Source organism: Ptychodera flava, chromosome 1 (genome assembly GCF_041260155.1).
Source record: "Ptychodera flava strain L36383 chromosome 1, AS_Pfla_20210202, whole genome shotgun sequence".
Lineage (NCBI taxonomy): Eukaryota > Metazoa > Hemichordata > Enteropneusta > Ptychoderidae > Ptychodera > Ptychodera flava.
The window spans coordinates 31,751,369-31,763,572 of record NC_091928.1 but is presented as its reverse complement, the minus strand read 5'-3'; positions in this window follow the sequence as shown (position 1 = coordinate 31,763,572).

Here is a 12,204-nt window from a genome sequence, read left to right as displayed (position 1 = left end):
TCCCATGTATAAGGCCAAGAAAAATAAAAATTTAGTTTCTCATCGTATTCATATCGCAAAAAGGATGCAGTGACACAGTTTTTAGTCCCCACGGATGAAGTCCAGGGGGCTTATAGATTGGGTCATGTCCGTCCGTGAGTCCATCCGTTCACGCAGATATCTCAGATACTTTGACAAAATGTCATGTGACCTTGGTGACCTTTGACCTCAAATATATATATTTGTCCATAACTCAGTAACCACAAGTGCTACACCCTTCATATATGGTATGATGGGACAGCTTATGACGCCACATATTGTACCTCATTAATTATGCACATATCTAATTTTGAGCAAGCCAATAGAGCTAGAGGTCTGATTTTTGGTATATAGGGATAACTTAGCAATACTATTTTTTTTTCAAAATGTCACGTGACCTCGGTGACCTTTGACCTCAAATATACATATTTGTCCATAACTCAGTAACCACAAGTGCTACACCCTTCATGTATGGTATAATGGGACAGCTTATGACGCCACATATTGTACCTCATTAATTATGCGCATATCTAATTTTGAGCGAGTCAATAGAGCTAGAGGTCTGATTTTTGGTATATAGGGATAACTTAGCAATACAATTTTTTTGACAAAATGTCATGTTACCTCGGTGACCTTTGACCTCAAATATACATATTTGTCCATAACTCAGTAACCACAAGTGCTACACCCTTCATGTATGGTATGATGGGACAGCTTATGACGCCACATATTGTACCTCATTAATTATGCGCATATCTAATTTTGAGCCAGTCAATAGAGCTAGAGGTCTGATTTTTGGTATATAGGGATAACTTAGCAATACAATTTTTTTGACAAATGTCACGTGACCTCGGTGACCTTTGACCTCAAATATACATATTTGTCCATAACTCAGTAACCACAAGTGGTACACCCTTCATATATGGTATGATGGGAGACCTTATAATGCTTCATACTGTACCTCATTAATTATGCGTATATCTAATTCTGAGCAAGCCCATAGAGCTGGATGTCTGATTTTTGGTATATAGGGATAACTATAGGATAGAAATTTTTTGACCAAATGTCATGTGACCTCGATGACCTTTGACCTGAAATATACGTTTATGTCGATAAATACGTAGCCACAAGTGCTATGTCCTTTATATCTATACCCTCCAATTCTGATAGGATATTAGACCTTAAGATGTCACATCTTGTACCTCATTATTATGCGCATATGTATTTCTTAGCTGGCCAATACAGTTAGAGGTCTGATCATCAAAGTGACCATTAACAAGTGGGGACTGTGTCATCAACGATGACTTGTCTTTTTTGCTAATGAGTTTTTCCGCTGTCAGACAACGCGTGTTCCTTCAGTGTTCCAAGCCGTAGGATCGATGACATGATGACCCACAATTTAGTGGCAGAAAAATACCACCTGAAAAAAATTTTGGTGGCAGATTGACAGTTTTTGGTGGCAAATGCCACCATTACCACCGATTATTTCGAACACTGTGTATCGTATTCAGACTTGGCACAACAACATTACTATATATCATTCTACAGTCAGTGCAAATGGTGAACGAATACCCAAAGTTGCACTTTAGATGTCAGATCAGGCAGTACTGGATCAATCTGGCTTCCTAAGTCAATGTCATGGGAAACGCTGTCTCTAGTATGATTCACATACTTATATGTCAGACTGTCTAACCAAATTGTCATACAGAGAATATATTTCCTGAAAAGATTACTCTTGAAATCAAAATTACTCAAGGTGACACATCCTTGTTGTGACTTGAAATGACAACAAAGTTCGTCATTCTCTCGAAGGAGGTTAAATGTAAATTTCCTTTGTTTCATACATTCAAAAAAGTAACCATACTTTGTATTGGCCATACAGCTGAAATTGGTTTTTCTATTTCTTGTAAAATTTATCATGAAGCTGTCTACAAGAACATTTTAATCTTTCTAAAAAATGCCATCTCTTCCACAAAACAATCACCATCAATTTCACATTTTTTTCAAATTACACAATGGTACTAAATAGGAGCCCAAAACTACCGGTACATCCTTTAAATTTACTGAAATTTGTCTGAATTTCTGTACACTAGATTCTTGAGTTTTTAAAGACAGTGTACAAATCATGTTGAATTATGGGTAAGATCAATTTCTTTGCAACGTAACCTTGGAATAATTATATATGGAAATTTTGGAGGATACATTTTTACTCACAAATTGATACTTTTAGTTAAAAATTATGTTTTCATCTATAATAGATCAATTCATATACAATGGAGTCAGCATGCATGTACAGCTTTATTGTGGATTTACTGGTACCTGTTCAGCATTTTATGTAAGTAAATTTCAATTCATAAGTTGTTAGTCCCCGCGGACGAAGTCCGGCGGAGACTTATAGATTGGGTCCCGTGCGTGCGTCCGTGCGTGCGTGCGTGCGTCCGTCTGTCCGTCCGTCCGTCCGTCCATCATCAACAGTTTCTCAGACACTGCTGAACCAATTTTGTTCAAACTTGGCACAAAGGCATAGGACTATGACCTACAGATGCACATCAATTTATTTTGCGATATGATCCAATATGGGTGCGAGGGGGCCATTTTGTTGCAACTTTCATGTCTTTGGACCATAACTCAGACATCCTTAAACAGATTCTGTTCAAACTTGGCACAAAGGCATAACACTATGGCCTACATATGCATGTCAAATTATTTTGCGATTAGATCCAATATGGCTGCAAGGCAGCCATTATGTTTGCGATTTTTCGTGTCTTTGAACCATAACTAAAACATCCTTGAACCGATTCTGTTCAAACTTGTCACAAAGGCATAACACTATGGCCTACATATGCATGCCGAATATATTGCGATACAATCCAATATGGGCATGAGGCGGCCATTTGTTGCGATTTTCATGTCTGACATCCTGAACCGATTCTGTTCAAATTTGGCACAAAAGCAAAAAATTATGCCCTTCATATGAACATTAATTTATTTCGTGATATGATCCAATTCTGTTCAAACTTGGCACAAAGGCATAACACTATGGCCTACATATGCATGCCGAATTATATTGCGATACAATCCAATATGGCATGAGGCGGCCATTTTTTTGCAATTTTTTCATGTCTTTGAACCATAACTCAAACATCCTTGAACCGATTTTGTTCAAAGTTGGCACAAAGGCAAAGCACTGTGGCATACATACGCATGTATCAATTAACCTTGCGATAGGATCGAATATGGCTGCAGAACTGCCATTTTGTTGGAATTTTGCATATCTTTGAAGCGTAATTCAAAGGTCATTACACCCATTTTGTCCAAACTTGACACAAAGATCAAGCACTATGGCATACATGTACATGTCAATTTTCTTCGTGACATGTTCCAATATGGCTGCCAAATTGTCATTTATTTCCAATATCGCTGCCAGATTGTCATTTTTGGATTTTTTCATGTCTTTGAGGAATAATCGCAATCATACCAATCCATAATCAAATGACAGTAGGTCAGAATTCGCAAGACAATAGTTGTAAACATAGACACAAAACAGCACAGAACAGACAGTAATAGACGCTACACAAACAAAGTCATAATTATGAAAGAAAGATATATGGACCTCTGGCCAGAAGACCAGAAGTGATGTCAGGTGTTTCGAAAATAGTAAGCGCATCCTGCCCCATCATATGAGGCTTAATCATATGCAAATATTCCTTAACCAATGTTGTTGAGACTTGGTACAAAGATAAAGTACTATGGCATACATATGCATGTGTACTAATTTTGTGCTATGATCCATATGGTCAATAGACAGCCATTTGATTTCAATTTGTGTGTGATTTTGTTATGTCTTTGAAACATAAACATAAGCATAGGTCACTGTCCCTCGATGGAATGATTTTGTTCAAACGTGATACAAGATAAAATACTATGGCTGCATTCTAGTGCACATTAATTTGTTTCATTATATGATCCGAAATGGCTGATTACAACAACATACCCATCCCATACCATTTCGAAAATTCCACCAAACCATGTGTATAGTATGTGCCGTCATGACACTAGAGGCAGTGAGGGCATCGTTATGTGTGATGTAATCAAAAGTTCCTTCAGTGGTCATTACCGGCAGAGATGAGTCATTTATTGAACGTTCCTCAGATTACTTTATTATGCAAGTCACAGGCCTGATGCACCCGTTGCATCAATGTCATTCCACAGCTACCTAGACCACAGCTACCTAAACACCAAAGATTATAACAAAATAGACAAGCGGGGACTGTGTCATCAACGATGACTTGTTCTTTTCAGAAATGAGCAATAATACTAAATAACTGTTACATTGAATTAATTTAAAAGCTTCTGCCTTTCATACAGATTTATGCTGAATATTAAATATTTCTTTTCAAACAGGTCTATGTCATTGTTAAAAACTACAGCCATTGTACAAATACAAATGTTGAATTATGGGTAATATCAATTACTCTGCACTTGAACCTTAGAAAATTCCCTACATTATTTTTGGAATATATATTTTTATTTACAAATTCATACTTTCTAATTACAAATGTTCTTTTTCTCTATAGTAGGTCAATTCACATACATTGGAGCAGCATGCATATACAGCTTTATTGTGGATGTCCTGGTTGTTAGTCCCCACGGACACCGTCCGGGGGGACTTATAGGTTTGGTCATGTCCGTGCGTGCGTGCGTCCGTTCACGCAGATATCTCAGAGATGCCCAGGTCAATTTCTTTCAAACTTTGCAAAAGAATAGTACCCTACCTCATACAGATGCATGTCGATTTGTTTCACAATACGATCAAATTTGGCTGTGTTATAGGACTTTTTAGTTCTCCCATGTATAAGGCAGCTCTCCATAGACTCCCATGTATAAGGCCAAGAAAAATAAAAATTTAGTTTCTCATCATATTCATATTGCAAAAAGGATGCAGTGATACAGTTTTAAGTCCCCACAAATAAAGTCCAGGGGGCTTATAGATTGGGACAGTCCGTCGGTGAGTCCATCAATGAGTCCAGCCGTTCACGCAGATATCTCAGACACTTTGACAAAATGTCATGTGACCTTGGTGACCTTGATCTCAAATATATATTTGTCCACAACTAAATGAATATTTCTTGATGTAACCTTTTTTGTATCATTCTTTTTTGCCAATCCTGTAACCATTTATATATATGGACATGCTCATTGTCCGAAATAAAGAATTAATAATAAAAAATAAAAAGTAATCAAAAGTGCAAAACCTTTCATATATGGTATGATGGGACACCTTATGACGCCACATATTGTACCTAATTAATTATGTGCATATCTAATTTTGAGCGAGCCAATAGAGCTAGAGGTCTGATTTTTGGTATATAGGGATAACTTAGCAATACAATTTTTTTGACAAAATGTCACGTGATGTCAATGACCTTTGACCTCAAATATACATATTTGTCCACAACTTGGTAACCACAAGTGCTAAACCCTTTATATTTGGTATGATTGGACACCTTATGACGCCACATATTGTACCTCATTAATTATGTGCATATCTAATTTTGAGCGAGCCAATAGAGCTGGAGGTCTGATTTTTGGTACATAGGGATAACTTAGCAATACAATTTTTTTGACACAATGTCATGTGACCTCAATGACCTTTGACCTGAAATATACATATTTGTTCATAACTCAGTAACCACAAGTGCTACACCCTTCATATTTAGTATGATGGGACACCTTGTGACGCCACATATTGTACCTCATTAATTATGCGCATATCTAATTTTGGGCGAGCTAATAGAGCTAGAGGTCTGATTTTTGGTTTATAGGGATAACGTAGCAATACTTTTTTTTTTACAAAATGTCACATGACCTTGGTGACCTTTGACCTCAAATATACATATTTGTCCATAACTTAGTAACCACAAGTGCTTAACCTTTCATATATGGTATGATGGGACACCTTATGACGCCACATATTGTACCTCATTAATTATGCACATATCTAGTTCAGGGCTCGAAATTAACATTTTATCCTGGTAGTCATTTTGACCACCACATTTTAAATTTGGTGGTCATTTTAAGGCAACTGGTAGTCAATATTTTTTTTAACTGAATCATATTATCAGGCTTTTTGTATTCATGAAAAGAGAGGTCAATGTTATGGTGGGAGTCTTTGAACATAGCTGTACCCAAAATGTACATGTCTGTACAGTGGATAAAAAAATAATACCTATTAAACAGGATAAGCAGTGTTCTCCCACCCAAATGTTCATAGCATATTGGCTAGCTTTGAACATTTTTCGAACAATAAATATGCAGAAATGTGGCCTCTGTTGCATTCATGGACAAATAGATGAAGTTCTACTTTTTAAAAGGACATGTAACTTTTTCATGATTTTTTTCATAAGCTTACAAGCCTTTTAAAAATACTATAAGACTTATGGTATGCACATTAGATATATTGGCATTAAGACAAAAACCTTCCAAGACAACAGTGCTGTCATTAAACATGTTTGGTTTGGACATGGAGGTACTTTTACCTCCATAGTTTGAACTACGCCGAGTACGCGTACAGAACTAGATTTTACACTGAATCGTGCTACCAGCAGTCCACAGTCAAGTTATATTTCATTTGTTTACGTTTGCGGCCCGCTGAAACATCCTGCATGCTCGTTGGTCTTCAACCAAAGTTAACTTGGCGATTGTTACCGCGATATATTGAAGTGATCACAAGTTTACATTCCACAAAACAAGACGAATTTATCATAATAGGCACGTCGAGGTACACGATCCGCGGTGTGTACACTCGAAGGCGAAGAGGGCCGAGGGCTGCCAATTGTTTCAATAGGTACCATTTTACGACAGTCACACAGAACTCCTATGCGCTGTGCGCCAAAATGTCGCAAAAATTTACGTCTTTCAAAGTTTTACGGTAGAATGAACTCATGATCGTTTCGCGATCTTTTTTTCAGAATTATCGGGTATCTGTCCAACTTTTCAGAGTCAATTTAATTATTTTAAGCTTTCAAAGGACCAAGAGACCTAGCAGTCGCTCAGGCTAAACTGTTTAATCAGAGATTACGCGTTTGTTTTCCGCGAGTTGCGAAGTAATATCATTCGTCATGTCATCGACATTTTCTCCACGTTCGATCTCGATAGCGTAATATTTTGCTATGAAATCTTGCTGCGGCAGGATAACCGTTTATGTTGTAAACACTAAGAAAGAATATAGCAGCCAAGAAAACGGAGTTGGTTTGAATTTGTAAGAATGAAGGGCTGTACTTTGTACATTTGTTTGTATACGTGTAAATTCCGAACCGTAGTGGTGCTATTGAAGTGTACAGGCCCGATGCCGATACGCTATCGCTAGACAAGTACAGTGCTATTGTAATACTGTATCACATTGTTGCACCTAAATCAATCCATTCCATTGCTTGCCGAGAACGTAATTCATGTTAAATGAACTGAATATTGAAAGCATAATTTTATTCGCTACACTGTGCCTCGGGCGTCGATCGGAGGAGATTAGAGTATGTTACATTTTGGATACAACGTGACGTGTGCCTTTGGTCTCAAAAACTTGGGTCCCAGCCGTGGCGCGAGCGGCTAATCGCTCTCGCGGAATTTGATTTGCGCGAGTGGTAGGCGAGCCATCAGACAAACCGGCAACCGCTAAATACTACATCTTTTCATGGTGGTCAAAATGACCACCAGTTACAGAATTTGGAGGTCAAGCGTGGACAAATGGTGGTCATTTGATGCAAGACCACCGCTAATTTCGAGCCCTGTAATTTTAAGCAAGCCAATAGAGCTGGATGTCTGATTTTTGGTATATAGGGACAACTATAGGATAGAAATTTTTCGACAAAATATCATGTGACCTCCATAACCTTTTACCTTAAATATACGTTTATGACAATAAAATAAGTAACCACAAGTGCTATGTCCTTTATATTTAGTAGGATGGGAGACCTTATGACAACACACGCTTTTACCTCATTAATTATGCACATGTCTAATTCCGGGCAACTTGAGACATGCCTCTTAGACATGCCTCTTGTTATAAATTTGGAAAAATGACATAAACCTATGTGCCCATACATCTGAACATATACACTCCAGTGGTACTTCTTAATGACCACATTTCCCTGCCCCATGAAGACTATACTCCTATTACAAGTGGGGACTTTGTCATTGTCAATGACTTGTTTCTCAGTATTTTATGTAAGTTATTTTCAATTCATAAGTTATTCTTTTAACAAATGAACAATAGTACATTGCGTTACTTGAAAAGTTAAAAGTTGTGCTGAATGTTAAAGTGTTTCCTTTCAAAAAGGTATCTGTCAGTGTTAATTACCTCTATGTGCTGGCCCTATCACAGTACTAGTATGTTTGTAAGAAGTTTTGTTGATATCACTCCAAAATTTGGAAAAGATGGGATACACTGAGTATTTCAATCGGGGTTCGAAATTTATTTTTTTGTTTGGTGGTAAAGTTTGACCTCCAAATTAAAACTTTGGTGGTCGATTTGTTAAATCTTGGTGGTCAAAAAAAATTAATCATTATCAGAGTGTAATTCTTGTGGAGGTCAGGGTCCATAGGGGTGAATAGTGGGCTGTACATCTTGTTCTGGAACCATTCCACCATGCTGCTACACATGTATGTTGGATGCCCAGTAAATCCACTAGAAAATTTTCAGTATTTTCACAACAGATCAACTTGACTGCTACATGAGTGACTGACTGACTGGTTATATGCAAAGGACTTGTTTTACAGATTTTAAGTTTTGACAGAATTACAAACTGAGTAATCAAGAAATGACAATTCCTGCTGATAACATGACAATTGAATTATTGCATGTTTTTAAACTGTTATGAAGTTAGGTTTGTAAGAGTTGTGTACCTTGATCTATGTCACTTTAATGACTAGACGAAATGTGCAAGGAGATGTTGTGCAATGTTTGCAGACTTAATCACAATAATTGTTAGCAGTAAACAGTAAAACAAAGAGAGACATTGTCTAGCCAAAGGAACACCTTACTTGAGTAGAGTGGAGTGGGGTTGAAGGACTGACATTGAACCACAGTGGCGGGACTGTGGTTGAACAGACAAGATGTGTCTACATAACTGCTAAAACATCTATCTCTGAGGACAATATATTGTTTCTGGATACTCCTAGCAATAAACTGTGAGAGGCATGTAAGATTTACAGCTCTGCAGTGCACTAGTGTGACCTCTGAAAACTTGGTGGTCAAGATTGACCACCCAAAATAGAATCTGGTGGTCCAAATGAGATAATTGGTAGTCTTTTGACGCATGACCACCGGATATTTTGAACCCTATTCATAGTAGTGATGGCATGCTGGTATTCATTATTGTTCAAAATTTTCACCAATGTTAAAACCTTGCATAAGAACAATACCGCCGGTATAGATCATTCCATGGTCAGTGCAAATAATCATACGTATTTTGCATATCAAGCAGTACTTTAAACTAGATAGCTTCTTATGCTGGTGTTGTGTACGTGACATAATTATGTCTTTAGTATGATTTGCTTGCCCTGTCTGTTGGGGGGGGGGGGGTGAGCAAAAAGGTGTACATTTCTTAATTATTAGCATAACTAGAGTTGTGATCAATGTTTATCTCACACGTAACATCTGAGTTTATGTCACAGCAATGTTTGTTTGAGTGTGTGTCTGTCTTTCTGTCTGTCTTACTATCTGTCTGTCTGTCTGTCTGTCTCAAGAATGAAATATCAGAGAAATACCATATTTCAAATGAAATATGGTACATACGGTACATTCTGACTTTACCAAAGTTTACAAAACTTGTTATGTATTCGGAAGATACTATGATAAAATACATGTATTAATGATATTTGTTTAAGCATTTTTACATCAGCTAGTTACGAATTTGCATATTTCACATACTTTCCCAATTACTGAATTAGCAGCAACAGAAGACTGGAAGGACTTATTAGTAAAATTTATAAAACTTACTATTGATGAGTCAATGATACAATTATGGAACACATTTTGTATTTTCTTGTCAGCTAATTGATAATATGCATTTTAATGAACATTTCAAATTTGGCACATTAAACTGGAAGGACTTGACCAAAGCTGATGAAAGTTGCTATTTCTGCTGATTAGTAATTTGTATATTTAACAAACTTTTCAAAATTAGTGATAACTGGAGAGACAGCCAAAGTTGATGACAATGCTACAGGTATGTAAATTGATAAGAAAGTTGTACAATAGTAGTGAAAGACATTGTATTTTTGTGTCATCAAATCTCTAATTTGCATATTTAATGATCTTTCACAGTTTGGCATATAGCTTGAAGTTCATGACCAATTGCAGTAAGTGGTGATACAATGACAGCAGTCAAAGAAATTAATTTCATTTCAACTAATCATACTGGTATATGCATTTATACTTAAAGAGTGTTGAAATCAATCTGTGGTTAATATTGTTCGTGGTTGACCACAACAATTTCAATGAAGTTCCAAACTTTTGGCAAGAGTTTCAATTTACAAACAACGGCAAGATATACTGAAACACAGGAGCATTTTCAGTTCATATTTTGTTGCAATTTGAGTTTAATCAAGTAAAATAGTAAAAAATATACTAGTGCTAAAAGGGCACCTATCTCCTCAACAAGCGTAGAAAATTAATTCTGAAACATAGAGTGTTTACAATTAACAGTATTACTTACCAGATTTACTTCCAGAATGTGTTGTACGACTAGACATCTTAGAGGACACTGAACCACTAGGCATCTCTTCACCACCAGTACTAACTGAACTCCTCTGTTCCTGTTTACTTTCAGGCATCGCTGTACTACCATCAGATTTCTCTTTACGTCCAAAGATACGCTTGGAGATCTTGCTGAAAATGCCACCAGAGTCTTTCTTCTCTGTGGATGGATAAGAAATACCTACATCAACAGTAAGTTCTGTCCTATTATTTCAAACACACAGAACTGATGTTTATCAATGGACTGAGGATGAACATCTCTACATGTCGGGAAATTCCTTTATCCAGCAAGTGTTCGACAAACTTCCCCTAGAATGTAAGATGTTCCGCGTCAGATCATTGGTTTGTTGGAATACATTTCTCATATTTCTCTTATACTTGTAAAAATTACAGTCAAATACAGTACAGTAGTGTTATTTATTGCACAAAAAAACATTGGTATCAACTGGGTATTTCAGTCAAATTAAGCAGAGAAATGAGAAAAATATTCTTGATCCAACAATTCTGTGAGGGAATTACTCAGACAAATTATAGAATCTCATAAGAGATCTCAGTCCCAAAAAATTAAAGAAATGATCTTTGTCTCCTTCAATGACCATTCCCCAGCTGTTGGTACATGTAGTATTCTTTGATCTTCCATTAAAACTCCAATTACCAGTGCTCATTTCAGTTCCTTTAATGTACATAGGCAAAATGCACAGGCATTTATCAGAATATTTTTCTCAAATTATCTGTTTACTGGTTTAACTGTATTTTTTACCCTATCAAGGCCAATATTCAAATTTAAGACTTTGCAAAAAATGACAACCAATGGCCAAATAAATATTTTGCCTTGTGCAATGTTCACTGGCTATCATTGTACAAGTACTTCACTTTTACAGGCTGATGTACAGATCCGGTATTACTTATCAATTGCAGTAGACAATGAAAAACATATGTTACGTTTCTGATGTTCTTTTCCCATGGTAACTAGTCTTTCTTGGACGCTCTTTTCTGCAACATGTGCTTCAGGTAACATTGTTGTGTCTTTTCTGATGCCCTCTCCCAGCACCTGTGGTTGTGTTGGTGTGGCTGTCTCCATCTCACTTCCATCCCTGCCAATCACCGCAGGATGTGTTGATTTGGCTGTCTCCATCTCACTTCCCTCCCTGACCGCCATCTCAAGTTGTGTTGATTGGGCTGTCTCCATCTCACTTCCCTCCCTGACAGCCATCTCAAGTTGTGCTGATTTGGCTATCTCCATCTCACTTCCCTCCCTGACAGCCATCTCAAGTTGGGTTGATGTGGCTGTCTCCATCTCACTGCCCTCCCTGCCAGTCATCTCAGGTTGTGTTGGTGTGGCTGTCTCCATCTCACCTCCCTCCCTGCCAGTCATCTCAGGTTGTGTTGACGTGGCTGTCTTCATCTCACTTCTCTCCCTGACACTCATC